This window comes from Lactuca serriola, chromosome 9 (assembly GCF_051521515.1).
Source record: "Lactuca serriola cultivar US96UC23 chromosome 9, Lser_US96UC23_V15, whole genome shotgun sequence".
Classification (NCBI taxonomy): Eukaryota; Viridiplantae; Streptophyta; class Magnoliopsida; order Asterales; family Asteraceae; genus Lactuca; species Lactuca serriola.
In genome coordinates this window covers 97,269,780-97,285,314 of record NC_136416.1, presented here as the reverse complement: position 1 = coordinate 97,285,314, position 15,535 = coordinate 97,269,780, and the positions used below count along the sequence as shown (strand labels likewise).

The window sequence follows — 15,535 nt, the reverse complement described above, 5'->3', positions numbered from 1 at the left end:
TTCTAGTGGTCCTACATGGCCTTCATTTCAAACTCCATCTCTTGTGACATTAGATAGAGCCACAACAATTCTTTGAGCTATGATTTCTTCAAGTTATACTGTACTTATTGAGGGATTTATTTCTAGTGGTGGTTGTGGTTGTTGTTGTTGTGGTGCTGATGGTCGTTTAGGGTTTAGCCGATTACTCCTTCTAGGCATTTTGTTTTAGTTCCTATTATAAATAATAAGAATTTTTATGAGTTTTGTTATTCATTTAATACACGAGTACTAAATATTCCAGTTATTATTCACAGCGTAAGACAACATAGTGATTATTGTAACGTATGCTTCATATTATTACCAGTGGTTACATCAGTTTATTTAGGTTTATAAGAGAAAAGTTTCTATAAACATTGCAAAATTTGCAAGGTTTTCTACATCCTTGCTATAAACTTTCCTCTTTTCGCCTTAACTAGTCTGATTTTCTCTATTTACATAACCACTAGTTGTAGCTTATCTACCAAAAACCTAAGTGATGACCCAGCACATCGGTGACATTAACCACTTGCTCTTCAATTGCTTGAGTTCTCTGCTCAAGACTTCCCGTGTGTTCTTCATTTCTTGAGGTTTGATTGTAGAGCTCTAACTTTGCAATCCTGGCATCGCGAGTAATCAAGTCATTATAAGTAAAATTTATACGATGAAGGACATCCATCACCGATTCCTGATCTCGTGTCCTTCGTTCTTCTAGCCTTGGCACTCTTCCAGAGAGATGAGTAGCCCTTCCTTCGACAATTTCCATCTTATCTTCAATTTTCACACTTTTCTCAAACAATTGAGATAAAGTGTTATCTTTAGAAGAATGTGGGAGATGTGGTCGAGATGACTGACCAGTCTCATACATCTTGGCAGTTTTTTCTTCCACCACTCATCTATCAACTGTTTGTGCGATCCGTGCAGGTTCATCTTGAACTCTATGACTTCCTGAAGATGTGGCCTTCTGACTCTTCTTAAGCTTTTGCCATATTGGTATAGATTTACGTGCAGTGCGTTTCAGTTTTACTCCTCCTGGAACTTTACGGTAAAGAGTGTTCAGTGGTGGTAGAGATGATGCCACCGACTCTGTCTCCTCCATGGATTCGCTTTCTTCCATTGGTTCACTCTCTTCCTATTTGTTGGAAGGTAAAGGTGCTCCATCGTCAGAAGGTATTGGATGAAAGGTGGTTGGAGTTACAGGGTAGTAAGGATCCCCTATCATCATAGGGAATGAAAGTTCCTCTTCTTCATCCGTATCCTCGATGATTATCCATTCTCGTGAATGTGCCATGTCGGATTCCTATACATTTTGGATCTCCAATAGTTTAGTCTATCAAATATTTCTCCCAAATTAAATAGTTCATATGATCTGATCATAATAAAATGTAGTTGCGCACCTACACCTAGTTGTGATAGGATCTATGCACATATAAACTTTAGCTGGAATATTTGATCTAAATCCTTGAGATCATAAACATTCCGGGTATTAAGGTGTATTCTCATCGTGGGTCTGAGTCTTTATATATGACTCTATATTCTTATTTATTGTATTCACTCTTTTACTATTGTTTGTTACTTCAGATCTATCTGATAAGGCTCCGGCCAGTCAGGACTGTCGAAAGGGCAGGATCATTTTCGCATATAGCCGTTCGGAAATCCAACAACCCAAATCGACATGTCTATCCTCGTCACCACTCCCGTAAGTAGTCCTTCATTAGTATAATTAATAATACCTTTTATTTATAGGCTAAGGGATATACCTAAACCTAATAGTGTAAGTCCTATACTATAGACGTGCATTCCTAAGAACGTACTAGTTCACTATAGTTAATAGCTCAGATACCAATCTGTCACACCCTGGCCATCGGCGGAAACACCGGGTAGTGTAACATCATTTTTCGTATCACAGTTACATAACATACATTGAACAATACTAAAGAAAATACATACCTTTATTGATGATTGAAAGTTACATTATTGTTTTCCTAGTATTTATTACATAATATCCGACTATGGCATACTTCTTAATAAATAGAAAGATAATAGTAAAACTTCTCCTGTTCGGATACATACCAGCTTTTCAAGTTCCTGAAAACACATGCTTTTTAAAAATACGTCAACATAAAGTTGGTGAGTCCATAAGTTTTGACTCCATAAAATAATACATTTTCACACATTCAAAAGTATAGTTGTGAAAGTATCATTTTGACTCTCCAACATTTAGTATGTATATTAGGTATAATAGTATACTTATCAATTAAGTGTTATACCTAAACATTTCTTAATCTTAAGGTATAAGTAGGGGAAAACTTAAACTTAACATTAATACTTGTATACGACAATGCATAATGTTTCTAACAATTTGCTACCATGAGCCTATAACCGCTGCTATTACATAATACCTCTGATAGAACACACTCATGATTTACCATGAGAAACAAACACACTCATGATTTAACATGAGAAACAACACTGTACGCTTCATCGACGTCGGAATAACAACAAATAAAAGGATAATTCATCACTTGCTTTTGGTTGGCTGTAGCTAACAGTCAAAAGTGGGGTGGTAACCCATATACTAATTATACACCACTTCCTCGCTCACACGGGATTAACGGTTACAGTTCAGAGGATTTCCGCTAAGATCCCCAATCATAGTTGATGAATACAATTACTCATGTAGACTTTGACGGCTTCCTATAGCTCTAACAACAAAATCATCTTCATGTCTAAAACCCTAAGTTACTAGACTATGCTTTTAAACATTACTCCTAACTTCATAATATTTAGGGAGTATAAAAACTCGATGAAGTGTACGGTGTGATTTTTCGAAGTTTCAGCTTAGCAGTAGACAGCTAAAAAATCGAATTTTAGATCGACCGATTTTTAGCCGACACAACCTAAAGGAGAATTGAAGGTCTCGTCATTTATAGCACAACGGTAAAAAGTCTAACGAAAACGGACGTCGGATGAAGAAGTTATGAATTTTTAACGGATTTCCTGTCCCGGTCTGTTAAAAATAATAATAAAAAAAATAAATCAAAATTAGCCGACGAAGTCTAAACGAAAGTTGTAGAGCGTAATTTTAGCTACGCGTGCATATAAAGAGCGTCAAAAACGGTGCTCGTATGCGAAAGTTATGGATTTTAGAAGTTTTGGCGCGAAAATCGAGAAAATTCGCATAGTCACACTTTGCCACGTCACCCTCGCTTAGAATGTGACACGTGTCCTGCTGAGTCACCGAGATACTGAGTCATCCGAAGCCGTGGCACATCCGAGGAGCGACGCGTGTGCAGCCTAGTCCGAGCCTTGAAATGTCTGCCGCATGTCTGACCTTCGCACCAGCTGTCTCCCTTCCCTCCTGCTTCGGGTCCGAACCTCGGACCTAGACTCCGGTCCACTTAGAAGTTGCCAGCGATCCCCTCGCAGGTGCGACCCATGTACGAGCCATGCGCAACCCACGTGCGAGCCCTCCCCTGCGAGCCTTCGGATCTTCGCCACCTGGAGACTTCTCAGCCGTCCGATCAGAAGCTTTCCCCTATAAATAGAAGGTTGCGAGCCTTCTCGGATATTTTTAAGAAATTGCCATATTTAGCCCCTTTCTTCATATTTTCTTCACCTTAACCTTCCTCGAAGCCCCCGTATCGATTGTAAACCCCGGAATACTCCACGAAGTGCCCGAGAAGCCCGGAAAATTTATCTTTTCGGTTTCGAAGCCCGACTTTTATAAAGTCTGGTTTCTCAACAAAACTCTCGATTTTATTATAAACGATCGTTTTAGGAAACGAATTGCTGCCCGATTATCATCAAATCATGTGAGTGTGTAGTTACTTTCAATTTACACATAGGTATGAAGTATTTACCTTGAAGTACGTGTTATGTGTAAATAGGTTAATTGTTTATTTGAAGTAACTGTTGAATTGATGTTTTATACAAGTTTTAAACTGTATATGCTTTTTATCTACAAAATATGTTGGGTAGAACATGGGTAGATGAAATAGTTGATGTGTGTTAAAATGGTGAGAGGCCTCGATGTTGTTGTTGTTGTAGTCATCTAGCGGAGTATAGATGACGACCACGGACCTTTCTAGAGAGTCTAGTGGAACACTAGCAGGTTCGCAACTTGTAGGTGTTGATGAATTAACTGTTCATTGGCGTACTCCATCCCCCTCATGATTGCCTTTAGGACATGTATGGCTGAGGAAACCCCTTAGTAGTAGTGTCCATGCCGATGATAATCCTTAGGCTAGGTCCCTAGTGATAGGTGTTTAGGGACGTAAAGTGAGGACAACGGGAATGGGTAATCAGGGTTATTGGTTATTGGTGAACTTAATAAGTATATTATTATTGTGGTTTGAAAACCCTATATGCTCACCAGGCTCCCAAGCCTGACCCACTCAGCTTTTTATGTTACAGGTAATGGACCCCAAGCATACTCGGAGGACGACGAGAGATTTTTGGATTATAGGCCAGTAGTTGTAAATAACTGTTGAAAGGCTTATAATGTCTTGTTTATGCTTTTGATCTGTATCGGAACATGACATCCCGAGGTTTTAATATATATATATATATATATATATATATATATATATATATATATATATATATATATATATGGAAAATATATACCTTCTTAATGAATGGTTTTGATAAACTTTTATCATATGTTGTTTGGGGACCAATTCCGCAACATCTTTTAAAAAGATTTCTCTGATTTTATTTTAAAAAACATAAATTAAATCGGTCTTTTCTGACCGAGAAATTAGGGGATGTCACATAAAAATATGAAGAACTTAAAAGAGATGAGTAATTCCATGATTTTACTAGAAAGAGAGAAATAAAATATTACATGAAGAACATGGGTTAGGAGAGATAACTCGCCCTTGGTGGGAGAGATCCCACCACACTCTCTCTCACTAGGAACTACATTTTGTGCACACTTACAATAATACATGACCATCTCTCTCTATTTATATGGAGAGAGAAACAAAACGATACAATAAATGGAATAAAATAACCTAACTATCACTCATAATTTGTAGAGCATTTCCATGCTCCAACATGGACAAGGGAATTCATGTCTTCTCGCAAGGATACATGTTTAATTGGAACTTGAGATTATACCTTATTCATATTATTATCGGTTTCTTCTTCTCGGTGATACTTCTCGTACGCCTCAACATCATCTACAAACACATTTGCATCAGATAGAAACAACTCGCGACCACTATGAAATTGAGGGCAAAATGGTCATTTTAAATGCATTTAAGACTCTTCAATATACAGTGTCAGTCTCAACAACCAAATGGGTTATATAATCATACTATAAGAACAAACAAGGAAAAAAATTAAAAATATTCCTTTTTGAATCAAATCCAAAAAAGGACTATAACATAGGGGCAAAATGTAATTATATGAGTTAACAAACCTCATGCGGTCATTTTTAGCCCTCTCTGCTCTTTGAGCAGCGAAACCAACATCTCTTTATTCCACCTTCTTCCTCTTCCACTCCAAAAATAGATCAGTAGTCATTGGCATTGTGGTTTTCACTTTTGCACGCTAAAAAATGAAATAAACATTTAGGTAATTAAAAAAAATACACACATACAAACACACACACACACACACATATATATATATATATATATATAATTAGGATTGTTGAATATCATTTCCTATTTTATCTAGATATTTTGTATTTGAATTATTTATATTTCTCCCTATATATAGGGGATTTTTATTCTATTCAAGGGATCGATTCTTTTGACCGGAACTTCTGTGTTATCGTATCAGAGTGGTAAACGAACCCTAAAATCCTACAACACCTACCTTTATCAATCAAAGCTATGGTTTTGTTGATCTTCCACCACCATCTCTATTCTCCATTACCAAAGACGATTTTGGATCAGGTGAGGTAAAGGCCATGGCCTTGCATCCTGTGTACATTGTAATGAATGTTCCGAAAAAGATTCGAACCTTGGATGGCACCAAAGTTACCTATTCCTCATAGACTAAGATTTTTTGTCTCCATGCCAAAACCTACAAGGTACTCAATCACATTGATGACACTCCTCCACTGGCAGAGACCAATCCTGCTTATAACTAGTGGGTGGAGATCGATGCCCTGATCTTACAATGGATCTATAGCTCCCTGTCTGACGAACTAATGGTCTGAATCTTGGAGAATGACACCACGGCTCAAGCTGCTTGGAACAAATTGAAGCCTAACTTTCTCAACAACAAAGGCTCACGTGTTGCAACTCTCGAACAGGAATTCTCCAATCTCACTCTTGGAGTGTGTTCATCAATGGAAGCCTACTGCCAGAAACTTAAAAATCTAGCAGGTCTACTTGGAGATGTTGACAATCCGGTCACCAAATCCAGACTTGTTTTTCAATTGGTTCATGGATTACCATCGAAATTTGATGTTGTAGGAGCATACGTTAATCAAAGTTCTTCCTGATGGGAGACAGCATGTAGCATGTTGAAATTAGATCAGTATAGGAAAAATGCTCGGAAAAACCAGACACACATGGTTCTCGCTGCACTCAGGCCACCACAATAGAATGGTAGTTTATCCTCTTACTACCACAATTATCCAAGATACTCGAAAGGGGATCAAGGAAATCACAGTCAAGCCTCCAACTACCATAACTATTTGGGAAATCGATAGCAACAATAGAATGGTTGTGGATGTGGTGCAAATGGTTGAGGTCATGGCCAGAATTTTAGGGGTCGAGGTTCCAGACAGCAGCCTTGGAACCAATGGAACCAACAAAACTGGGACCCGCCACCATCATCATACCCATCACATGGATTAAACCCACCTGGTTGGGCCAATCAAATGTTTAGGTCCAACAATCATTCTCAATCACCATGGAAACATCAACATCAACAACAATCATACATTTAGGTCTAGTAACCATTCTCAACCTCTTGTACAGTCTCTCTCACTGGATGTCAGCCCCCAATCCATCTTTCTCCTATTACTTAGACTACTGCCCCTTTAACTTAGCACAGACAATGCAACAATTCAATCTCAACTCCCCTGATCTGGCTTGGTATATGGACTTTGGTGCCTCAAAACACCTTACACTGGACCCAGGTAAAATCTCCAGTCCCATTTCTACTTCACCTATAAACTCCATTTTTGTCAGAGTGGTTGTTGGGCTTTTATTTTTGGTCCACTTTTGTGCTTAGGGATTTGGTCCCTTGTTGGGTCGCAATCCTTGTTGTGATGGGCCTTTATGGGTTTAGGCCCATATTGGGTTTAGAATTCCTTTTCAGACTCTATGTTAGTTGGATTTGGGCCTTGGTATGTTAGGCCCAATAAGGGAAGGATTAAGCATACTTTTACCCTTAAAGTCGGGACTTAGGGTTTGGACTCTCAGGTCGGGTTATTGACCTAATTTCTAATTAAGGTTTTATTAATTGTGGATTAGTGTGAGGATTTCACGTTTCAACAGTTCGGTCTGAGGTGAGTTTCCTCTATTGTACTTATGGGTCGAAGGTACCAATGTCGGCCCACCAGCTTATGTTACTAGGATGATAGTTTTCTTCATGACAATTCCATGTTCTGCAGTTTACGCTTGCTGTCTCCGTAACTTTGTGGATATGATTATATTCTTAGTTATAGGGGTGAAATAGACTCATTACAGGTTAAAAGATACCAAAGGAGTGAAATAGACCCAGTACCAGTTGTAAGATATCGAAGGGTGTGAAATAGACCCAGTATCGATTGAAGGATACTGAAGGAGGTGAAATAGACCCAACACTAAGTGAAAGATACCGAAGGGGGTGAATAGACCCAGTATCGGTTGAAAGGTACTGAAGGAGGTAAAGTAGGCCTATTTATTGTTGGACTAGTGTCTAAGTCCTTAACTATAATTGGTATGTACTTGACCTGAGAGTAGCATGGTCCATTTGGGTTGCATATCATCATGACAATTTGATAGGATGGACTTTTGAGAAGAGGTTACTTATGGTTTATAAATATATTATAAGTTCTAGTATATTAATATGAAATCATATTATTTAATTATTATTAATCAAGAATTAATTTGGAATTGATTTGGTGATCAAAAGAGACTAATTAAATACAAGGGGTTGATTTGGTAAATCATTCATTCTTATAAAGTGGGCTTATGATCCATAGTTCTTCATGTTAGGCTAAACCCATGTGGTAACCCATGGATACTCCATGGAGGTTTTAACCCATAAAGCATGAGGGATATGGAAAGTCATTAGGGTTTACATGGTGTAACCCTAGTTAGCCACATTATATAAGAACCCCTCTAGCTCATGAAATCAGAACTTAAGTAGAATACTAGAGGGCTAGCCGATTTGTGTGTGCAAGGAATCTCTTCTCAAGTTAATCCTTTGTTCTAGGTGTGTTGTGATTCCATTTGAGGCATTCATACTATTGGTGCTAGGCTCTTAAAGCTCCAAGAAACAAGCTACAAGAAAAGGTATGTTATCTAACTTGTTTTATTACCCAAATACCAAAGTTTTGTAAGCTAGTTAGGGTATTACCTTGGAAAGTTCAAGTTTGCATGTATAATAGAGAAAACATGGATCCAAGGTATTTAGGGTTGCATATACACCTTGCGAGTGTTAGAATGCTCACAACCCATCAGTTATGTCCTAACTGTTATGTATGTATGGTATGTGGCATTTTAGGGGAGCTCACTAAGCTTTGTGCTTACAGTTTTCAGTTTATGTTTCAGGTACTTCCAGCTCGAATGCGAAGGGCCTTGCTTGATCGCACTACATCTGCCCATGTTTTTCCGCATTCACTTGATTTTGGGATTTGTACTCTAATATTATTCTCATTAAGATACATTATTGGTTGTTTTGTTATGACTATTGGATGTTTGAAATGAAAATTTTTATCTAAAATTTTGGGATGTTACATCCACTCTTCTTGCTACCTCTCAATACCGATGGCACACCAGGTTGGGTAATACGGGTGCCTAAGTTTTTAATGTGCTTTTTTCTAATTTTTACATTTCTTCCAATAAAAATATTAAATCGTCTTTATGTAATGCTTTCCAATTATCTAAACATACTCAGTTACCATTCTTTGATTCACTTTCTGTCACTTTTGCCCCATTTGATTTATACTTTGTGATATTTGGACATCTCCTGTATTGAGCAAAATAGGTTACAAATATTATATGGTTCTTATTGATAATTTCACTCATTACGTATGGGGTTATCCTCTCAAATATATATCCAACACATTTCTCAATTTAAAAAAGTTCTATAAATTAATCCAGACTCAGTCTAACTGAGAAATTAAATCTTTCCAATGTGATATTGGTGGTGAATTTGAAAATAATGAGTTTAAAACTTTTTCCCAAACTCACGTTCTTGTTTTCTGTTTCTCTTGCCCACAAACGTCCCAACAAAATGGACAGGTCAAACGGATTATCTGTCGTCTTAATGACATCATCCATACCTTCTCACTCATGACTCGCTTCCCCACTCCTTCTGGGTTGAACCACTTCACACCACCTCATATCTCCATAATATCCTTCCCACAAAGTGCCTCAAATTCTCCACACCTACGTTTGCCTTTTTTATCTTCCACCCCTATTATGATCATCTTTGCACTTCTGGGTGCACGTGCTATCCAAAACACATCAGCTACTCAATCACACAAGCTACAAACTCACTCCATTAAATGTGTTTTCCTTGGATACCGAAACCATTTATGTGAATATAGTTTCTTAGACCCTTCTAACAACAAATTCCATTTATATCGTCATGTTAACTTCGATGAGACCTCATTTCCCTTTGTTAACTCATCTCCTCCCCCTTCCTATGATTTCCTTAATGATCCACCATTTCCATCGGTGTCCTACCTACCAAACGTGCCTACATGAAACACTTACCAGCCTTCAACCCCACCAACAATTTGCACCACCCCACCATATAGCTATCCCGTATGTACATACTCTTGTCGTTCAAAAGCACCACCGACCGCTCCAACCGCCTCCACTGACCTACCCCGAACCACTAAATAAACCAATTACCAGCCTTCTCCTGCCTCCCCCTCACCTTAATCTGACCACCCTTCTACAACCCCACCACCAGAACCACCTACCTCTGCACATCCAATGACTACTCGTGCCAAGGCAGAGGTTACCAAACTAGTTACCCACCTAAATCTTCACACCAGTTCCACACCACCCATCTCACATATTCCTATGTCTGTCTCTATCGCCCGGTCTGACCCAAATTGGTTACTAGCTAGGGAATACCAGTTTAACGCATTACAGGAAAATGGAACATGGGAGCTAGTTCCTCGACCAATACACAACCCATTATCATGTGTATGTGGTTGTTTAGCCATAAGTTTAAAGCAAATGGATCACTCGACGGGTATAAAGCAAAACTGTTTGTCAATGGGAAATCCCAAACTATGGGAATTGACTGTCACAAGACATTTAGTTTGGTTTTAAAACCAACTACTATTCAAATCGTTCTTAGTCTAGCTATACAGTGGGGATGGTTGATACATCAATTGGCTGTCAAGAACGTGTTTCTACATGGAGATCTCCATGAGACTGTTTTTATGCATCAACCTCCAGGATTTTTGAATGCTCGCTTTCCTTCTCATGTATATCGACTTCGTAAATTTTTGTGTGGACTCAAACAGGCTCCTCATGCCTGGTATACTTGGTTTGCAACCTTTATTACTTCTGATGGTTTCCAGAGTAGTACTTATGATTCTTCATGATTTGTTTATCAGCATGGACGACATCATGCCTACCTATTATTATATGTGGATGGCATTATCTTCACTGCTTATGACACTGATTTTCTATGCAACATTATTACCTCTCTTTCACAAGAGTTTTCTGGATATCACTGCCACACGTTATCAGAACGGTTTATTTTTATCGCAAGCTTCTTATATTCATGATATACTTCAACGAGCTTTTATGGCTTCATGCAAACCATGCACTACCCCGGTGGATACGCCCACTAAACTTAGTGTCATAGTAGGATTGCCTCTTCCCGATGGTACCTTATATCGGACCCTTGTTGGTGCTCTATAATACTTGACGTTTACTCATCCAGACATTGCATATGCCATCCAGTAGGTATGCCTTTTCATGCATGCTCCACGCGAGCCCCACTTTCAGTTCATAAAGAAGATTTACCGATACCTCCAGGGCACCATTGATTATGGTTTACAACTTGTTGCATCCACGTCTCACACCTTGAAAGCTTACTCTGATGCCGACTAGGGTGGATGCCCCGATTCTTGCAAGTCTACCTCGGGTTATTGTGTGTTTCTTGGAAATAACCTTGTCTCATGGTCGTCTAAGCAACAACCTACTATTTCCCGCTCCAGTGTCGAGGCCGAGTATCGACGGGTTGCTAACGCCATTTCAAAACCTACTTGGCTTCGAAATCTCTTACTTAAGCTTCATGTACCGCTACGAAAGGCGACAATTGTATATTATGAAAACATTTTTGTAGTCTATCTATCATAGAACCCTGTTCAACACCATCATACAAAACATACGGAAATTGATAGACACTTTATCCGAGAGAAGGTCCGTATTGGTTAATTTCGAGTTCTGTACATCCCTACATCCATGCAATACGCTGATATATTCACCAAAGGCTTGCCACACTACTTGTACTAGAAGTTCATATCCAGTTTGAGTGTCCGACCTCATCCCGCTCAAAATGCAGGGGAATTTAGCCAATTAAATATAGACAAAACTTCAAAAATGGTCCCTATGGTTTCCGATAGTCTGAAGTTTAGTCCCTGGTTTTTAAAAACCTCACAGATGGTCCCTGTGGTTTCAAAACTTTTAACAAATTGTCTTTTTCACTAACTCTGTTAGCTTTTGACCGTTAAGTGAAGGGCATTTCTGTCATTTCACTACCACAGAAAACCCCCATTTCTTATTTTTCATCTTCATCTTCTAAAAAATCAAAAATCAAATTAGATTTTTGCATTTCAAAAATCAAATTACAGCATTAGTACAACCATTTGTGCAAAGAGTTCTACAGCTCACAAAGGATGATTAGTCAAATTTAAATGTGATTCTTTTATAGAAGTACCCAGTCCATGATGGTGAAGTTCCTTGGAGTGCTGGTGTAGATCAAGCTTACTTTCTCAGTTACATGCTTGTAGTTATCATCCTCTTCACGTTCAATCTCTTCATCTTCTTCCCCATTTTTTGTTGTTCCATCTTTCAAGTCCTGATTCGGGCTTCAGAATCCCCAATCCAATAGTAGTCGCTTGAACCCTAATTGACGCGAATCATTCTTCTTGATATTAGGAGGAATAATGTTGAATTTTGATAAAATTTGTGGCTTAACGAAGTAATTTTCTCTCTCAAGCCCAACGCATATGATGCTTCCAGTGTGCTCACAGCTAAGTGACCGATGATCGATCATGTTAGTCGGGGTGATGAAGATCTCAAATTTGTGATCATAATCTCTGAGCTTACAAATTATGGGGATGGTTTCATCGTCTTCATCAATTCGAGAAGGGAAAAAACACGCAGGAAGCAGAAAAGGTTTGGGTGGAAGATCTGTTGTCGAGACCGATGATCCCGTTTTTTCGGCGATTTCATTTCTTCCTCGGTATTTAACCCAACAATGGGACTGTGGGAATAGAGGGAATACATCAATGACCACGGGAGGGTGCTACGTGACAGTGGTGACCTCGAAAGGGTGGTATGGGAGGTATGGGTTGGTCGTAATCACGAAGGGAAGATTCAGGTGTTAGCTAGGGTACTACACCGTCGGGATGGAGGCAAACCACGGTGGAGGAAATCGATTGTGGTCGACGTGTTTTACCCGTTTTCTACTCTTGTCAGCATCACATATTCGAATGAGGAGGTTGGAGGAGGCTATCAGCATCCTCTTCTTCGCCGGTGGTGAAGAAAAACGGGAAGGGAAGAGAGAGAGAGAGAGAGAGAGAGAGAGAGAGAGAGAGACCCTTTAATATTTAATAATTATATTTTTTCCTTTTTTTTAAATAAGGCAAAACTTCATAAATAGTCCCTATGGTACTAAAATGATAGAAATTCCCTTCACTTAATGGTTAGAAGCTAACGGAGTTAACGAAAAGGACCATTTGTTAAAAGTTTTGAAACCACAGGGACCATCTTTGAGGTTTGTAAAAATTAGGGACTAAACTTCAGATTTTCAAAAACCACAGGGACCATTTTTGAAGTTTTGTCTTAAATATATATAGGATATGTATATATTTAATTAGGATTGTTGAATATCCTTTCCTATTTTATCTACATATTCTATAGCTGTATTATTTGTATTTCTCCATATATATAGGGGATTGTTTTTCTATTGAAGGTATCGATTGTTTTGACCAGAACTTCTGTATATATATATATATATATATATATATATATATATATATATATATATATATATATATAATTACTATCAATGTTATTGAAATTTTGACAAAAAGATCAATAGTTACATGAAAATATACAATAAAAAATACAAACTTGATCTTCAATCTCATCCTTAATATCTAACTTATTAGATTCTTCTTCCAAAAGAGCTTTCATTTGTGACTTAAGAATGTAACTTGGAGGAAGAGCATGCCTATAATGACACTCTTTGTTACCATTGGGGCAAACCCTAAACCATCCATATTGTTTCTTCTCCACTGCTTCTAGAAACTTGCAAACCTACTCATGAATTCATAAAAAGTAAATTATCATAACTTTATGGCAAATGCCAAGAAATTTAGATACATAGATATGGAAATTCATCAACTTTGGTGACTAAAAATAGTTAAGCTCTCATATTTCTTGTATTTTTGCATGAAATGCCAAATAATGTGAGTATTATGGTTGTGAAAAGGGTTCATGATGTTTAGATTTTCTATTAGCTTAAGATACTGTCAATAGAATCGATATTTATCATTGTAAGGCAGAAAAATGGAACCTGACAAAAGGTTAAGTTGGTAATTAAACCTTACTTATTAGGATCAACCACATACTCATTTCTGTTTAGTGAAAGGTTAAGTTGCTAATTAAGAAATAGACATATCTTCTCTTTGATGCAACTGGCATCAATTGATTTACAATTACTTAAACTAAAATTCTACTTAAAAATGAAAATGATATGTCATGCACGCATGCTTACATACACGGAAATTTCAATGGATCAATGTATAATGAAATTGTTAATTAACGGTAAAAAAAGAAAAAAAAAAAAAGAAAAGATAAGCACCGCCCGTAAACTTTTCTTCTGTTGTGTTGAACGCTTGGGGCGAGACAGGTGGGAGAAGGCCATGTTTCTTGACATTTTGTATTCCTCACTTCCTCTTCATGTTTTCTGCTTTCTCATACCCTTCTTGCAGGTTGAAGCTTACTCTTTGTTGCTTCCAGATTCTCAGATGAGACTATGTGCCAATTCAAATCTTTGGAGTTGTTTTTGAACCTCCCAACTTCTTCCCTAATTTCATATTCACATTGTTTGGTTTTTGTTGCAAAGATTTTGGTTCCATGACTTTTGACTATTTCTTGATCCATTCATCCATTGTACGTTTCCATGCTTTCACAAGTGACACTGCACTCTAGTGAACTTTTTCTAACGCATGCGCTTTTTAAGAGTACTAACTGTGATTCTAATCATTGTTGCTTTAGAGTTTTCATTAGTAACCCATTAGATTCAAGCTTCGTTAACAAGTTGCACACTACTGATTCAAATTCATCTTCGGTTTTGTTAAGAATATTCTTCATCCTCGACCTCAGCAACTCCGTGATTGTAATCCCTATCCGAAAGATTGTTAACTTTATTTTCATGAGTAACTGGACCCTTTGGAATTTGGAACTTTGTTTCTATATTCAACGGCTGTTTGATCACCATCGTTAGCTTTCCATAGATGTTTCTTCATTCTCGGCCCTTGTTCTACGGTCAGAACAAAAGTGACGCTTCCGCAACTGTTTTTGTTTCTTATTTGGTTTCAAGAGGGGTCACCTTAGGGCTACTTTCTTATGCTTATCGTATTCAAAGAGATTGATCAACTCACTGGAGAAAAGAGTCTGAGTAATCTTGTGTCTCTTAATTTGAAACTCGATTGGGTGTTCAGAAGAAGCCACCATAATCGTTGTATTGATAATCTCAAATATATCTCCCTTCCCATTATGTAACTATGTAAGGGGTTGTTTGTTTTTTTCTGCACATATGTGCCACCACTTCTGTTGGCACTGCACAGACCACACACAGACATTTGCCCTCGCAGAGTGTTTGTTTTTTGGAAGCGTGCAAAACTAAAAACATTTGCGTGAGGTATTCTTGGCGTAAACATGGACCATTGTCTTTTAATGTCTTTGCAACTCTTTATGTTCCCTCCAAATCCTTTTATATTTTCAATTATCTAAATTTGGACAAACTTAGAAATGATCATTTTAATTCAAAGAACCAAAAGTGTCTTTCTTGTTAGGTCCTATTTTGTTGGTTTGTGCTAGGCTATATATTATAGGCTTTATTATTATTTGTTTAGGAA

At 37.9% G+C, this 15,535-nt stretch overlaps 1 pseudogene; it reads right to left on the bottom strand.

The window, feature by feature from the left end:
- Positions 1–1,147: 1,147 nt before the first annotated feature.
- On the bottom strand, positions 1,148–14,558 carry LOC145075968 (zinc finger CCCH domain-containing protein 11-like; annotated as a pseudogene).
- Positions 14,559–15,535: the final 977 nt, after the last annotated feature.